Source organism: Rutidosis leptorrhynchoides, chromosome 8 (assembly GCF_046630445.1).
Source record: "Rutidosis leptorrhynchoides isolate AG116_Rl617_1_P2 chromosome 8, CSIRO_AGI_Rlap_v1, whole genome shotgun sequence".
Lineage (NCBI taxonomy): Eukaryota > Viridiplantae > Streptophyta > Magnoliopsida > Asterales > Asteraceae > Rutidosis > Rutidosis leptorrhynchoides.
In genome coordinates this window covers 151355023-151360094 of record NC_092340.1, presented here as the reverse complement: position 1 = coordinate 151360094, position 5072 = coordinate 151355023, and positions in this window count along the sequence as shown.

The following is a 5072-nucleotide window of genomic DNA, read 5'->3' as shown; positions in this document are numbered from 1 at the left end:
AATATCCTGTTTACACACGACTATTACATAATGGTTTACAATACAAATATGTTACAACGAAATAAGTTTCTTGAATGCAGTTTTTACACAATATCATACAAGCATGGACTCCAAATCTTGTCCTTATTTAAGTATGCGATAGCGGAAGCTCTTAATAATCACCTGAGAATAAACATGCTTAAAACGTCAACAAAAATGTTGGTGAGTTATAGGTTTAACCTATATATATCAAATCGTAACAATAGACCACAAGATTTCATATTTCAATATACATCCCATACATAGAGATAAAAATCATTCATATGGTGAACACCTGGTAACCGACATTAACAAGATGCATATTTAAGAATATCCCCATCATTTCGGGACACCCTTCGGATATGATATAAATTTCGAAGTACTAAAGCATCCGGTACTTTGGATGGGGTTTGTTAGGCCCAATAGATCTATCTTTAGGATTCGTGTCAATTAGGGTGTACGTTCCCTAATTCTTAGATTACCAGACTTAATAAAAAGGGGCATATTCGAATTCGATAATTCAACCATAGAATGTAGTTTCACGTACTTGTGTCTATTTTGTAAATAATTTATAAAACCTGCATGTATTCTCATCCCAAAAATATTAGATTTTAAAAGTGGGACTATAACTCACTTTCACAGATTTTTACTTCGTCGGGAAGTAAGACTTGGCCACTGGTCGATTCACGAACCTATAACAAATATGTACATATATATCAAAGTATGTTCAAAATATATTTACAACACTTTTAATATATTTTGATGTTTTAAGTTCATTAAGTCAGCTGTCCTCGTTAGTAACCTACAACTAGTTGTTCAACGTTAGATGTATAGAAAAAAAAATTGATATATATTATCTTGAATCAGTCCACGACCTAGTGTATACATGTCTCAGGCTAGATCACAACTCAAAGTATATATATATTTGGAATCAACCTCAACCCTGTATAGCTAACTTCCACATTACTGCATATAGAGTGTCTATGGTTGTTCTAAATAATATATACACATGGGTCGATATGATATGTCAAAACATTTGCATACTTGTCTATGGTATCCCAAGATTACATAATATATTAGAATACATGTATAATACAATATAAGTTAGCTAGGATATGATTAATATAGATTTGTTACCAATTTTGACGTTGCTACAACAAGAAAAATTATCCAATCTTGTTTTACCCATAACTTCTTCATTTTAAATCCATTTTGAGTGAATCAAATTGCTATTGTTTCATATTAACTCTATTTTATGAATCTAAACAGAAAAAGTATAGGTTTATAGTCAGAAATATAAGTTACAAGTCATTTTTGTAAAGGTAGTCATTTCAGTCGAAAGAACGACGTCAAGATGACCATTTTAAAAAACAAACTTCCACTTTGAGTTTAACCATGCTTTTTGGATATAGTTTCATGTTCATAAGAAAAATCATTTTTCCAGAAGAACCACTTTTAAATCAAAGTTTATCATAGTTTTTAATTAACTAACCCAAAACAGCTCGCGGTGTTACTACGACGGCGTATGTCCGGTTTTACAGTGTTCTTCGTGTTTTCAGGTTTTAAATCATTAAGTTAGCATATCATATAGATATAGAACATGTGTTTAGTTGATTTTAAAAGTCAAGTTAGAAGGATTAACTTTTGTTTGCTAACAAGTTTAGAATTAACTAAACTACGTTCTAGTGATTACAAGTTTAAATCTTCGAATAAGATAGCTTTATATGTATGAATCGAATGATGTTATGAACATCATTACTACCTCAAGTTTTCTGGATAAAGCTACTGGAAATGAGAAAAATGGATCTAGATTCAAAGGATCCTTGGATGGCTTGAAAGTTCTTGAAGCAGAATCATGACACAAAAAACAAGTTCAAGTAAGATTTCCACTCGAAATAAGATTGTTATAGTTATAGAAATTGAATCAAAGTTTGAATATGAGTATTACCTTGTATTAGAAAGATATATTACTGTAAATAAGAAAGATTTCTTGAGGTTGGATGATCACTCTACAAGATTGGAAGTAAGATAGCAAACTTGGAAGTATTCTTGATTTTATGAAACTAGAACTTGTAGAATTTATGAAGAACACTTAGAACTTGAAGTTAGAACTTGAGAGAGATCAATTAGATGAAGAAAATTGAAGAATGAAAGTTTTTTTAGGTGTTTTTGGTCGTTGGTGTATGGATTAGATATAAAGGATATGTAATTTTGTTTTCATGTAAATAAGTCATGAATGATTACTCATATTTTTGTAATTTTATGAGATATTTCATGCTAGTTTCCAAATGATGGTTCCCACATGTTTTAGGTGACTCACATGGGCTGCTAAGAGCTGATCATTGGAGTATATATACCAATAGTACATACATCTAAAAGCTGTGTATTGTACGAGTACGAATACGGGTGCATACGAGTAGAATTGTTGAGGAAACTGAACGAGGATGTAATTGTAAGTATTTTTGTTAAGTAGAAGTATTTTGATAAGTGTCTTGAAGTCTTTCAAAAGTGTATGAATACATATTAAAACACTACATGTATATACATTTTAACTGAGTCGTTAAGTCCTCGTTAGTCGTTACATGTAAGTGTTGTTTTGAAACCTTTAGGTTAACGATCTTGTTAAATGTTGTTAACCCATTGTTTATTAAATCAAATGAGATGTTAAATTATTACATTATCATGATATCATGATGTATTAATATATCTTAATATGATATATATACATTAAATGTCGTTACAACGATAATCGTTACATATATGTCTCATTTCAAAATCATTAAGTTAGTAGTCTTGTTTTTACATAGGTAGTTCATTGCTAATATACTTAATGATATGTTTACTTATCATAATATCATGTTAACTATATATATATCCATACATATGTCATCATATAGTTTTTACAAGTTTTAACGTTCGTGAATCGCCGGTCAACTTGGGTGGTCAATTGTCTATATGAAACCTATTTCAATTAATCAAGTCTTAACAAGTTTGATTGCTTAACATTTTGGAAACACTTAATCATGTAAATAACAATTTCATTTAATATATATATATATAAACATGGAAAAGTTCGGGTCACTACAGTACCTACCCGTTAAATAAAGTTCATCCCGAAATTTTATGCAGTTGGAGGTGTTGACGTATCTTCTGGAAATAAGTGCGGGTATTTCTTCTTCATCTGATCTTTTCATTCCCAGGTGAACTCGGGTCCTCTACGAGCATTCCATTGAACCTTAACAATTGGTATCTTGTTTTGTTTAAGTCTTTTAACCTCACGATCCATTATTTCGACGGGTTCTTCGATGAATTGAAGTTTTTCGTTGATTTGGATTTCGTCTAACGGAATAGTGAGATCTTCTTTAGTAAAAATTTCTTCAAATTCCAGACATGGAAAGTGTTATGTACAGCCGCGAGTTGTTGAGGTAACTCAAGTCGGTAAGCTACTGGTCCGACACGATCAATAATCTTGAATGGTCCAATATACCTTGGATTTAATTTACCTCGTTTACCAAATCGAACAACGCCTTTCCAAGGTGCAACCTTAAGCATGACCATCTCTCCAATTTCGAATTCTATATCTTTTCTTTTAATGTCGGCGTAGCTCTTTTGTCGACTTTGGGCAGTTTTCAACCGTTGTTGAATTTGGATGATCTTCTCTGTAGTTTCTTGTATTATCTCCGAACCCGTAATCTGTCTATCCCCCACTTCACTCCAACAAATTGGAGACCTGCACTTTCTACCATAAAGTGCTTCAAATGGTGCCATCTCAATACTTGAATGATAGCTGTTGTTGTAGGAAAATTCTGCTAACGGTAGATGTCGATCCCAACTATTTCCGAAATCAATAACACATGCTCGTAGCATGTCTTCAAGCGTTTGTATCGTCCTTTCGCTCTGCCCATCAGTTTGTGGATGATAGGCAGTACTCATGTCTAGACGAGTTCCTAATGCTTGCTGTAATGTCTGCCAGAATCTTGAAATAAATCTGCCATCCCTATCAGAGATAATAGAGATTGGTATTCCATGTCTGGAGATGACTTCTTTTAAATACAGTCGTGCTAACTTCTCCATCTTGTCATCTTCTCTTATTGGCAGGAAGTGTGCTGATTTGGTGAGACGATCAATTATTACCCAAATAGTATCAAAACCACTTGCAGTCCTTGGCAATTTAGTGATGAAATCCATGGTAATGTTTTCCCATTTCCATTCCGGGATTTTGGGTTGTTGAAGTAGACCTGATGGTTTCTGATGCTCAGCTTTGACCTTAGAACACGTCAAACATTCTCCTACGTATTTAGCAACATCGGCTTTCATACCCGGCCACCAAAAATGTTTCTTGAGATCCTTGTACATCTTCCCCGTTCCAGGATGTATTGAGTATCTGGTTTTATGAGCTTCATTAAGTACCATTTCTCTCATATCTCCAAATTTTGGTACCCAAATCCTTTTAGCCCTATACCGGGTTCCGTCTTCCCGAATATTAAGATTCTTCTCCGATCCTTTGGGTATTTCATCCTTTAAATTTCCCTCTTTTAAAACTCCTTGTTGCGCCTCCTTTATTTGAGTAGTAAGGTTATTGTGAATCATTATATTCATAGATTTTACTCGAATGGGTTCTCTGTCCTTCCTGCTCAAGGAGTCGGCTACCACATTTGCCTTCCCCGGGTGGTAACGAATCTCAAAGTCGTAATCATTCAACAATTCAATCCACCTACGCTGCCTCATATTCAGTTGTTTCTGATTAAATATGTGTTGAAGACTTTTGTGGTCGGTATATATAATACTTTTGACCCCATATAAGTAGTGCCTCCAAGTCTTTAATGCAAAAACAACCGCGCCTAATTCCAAATCATGCGTCGTATAATTTTGTTCGTGAATCTTCAAATGTCTAGACGCATAAGCAATCACCTTCGTTCGTTGCATTAATACACAACCGAGACCTTGCTTTGATGCGTCACAATAAATCACAAAATCATCATTCCCTTCAGGCAATGACAATATAGGTGCCGTAGTTAGCTTTTTCTTCAATAATTGAAACGCCTTCTCTTGTT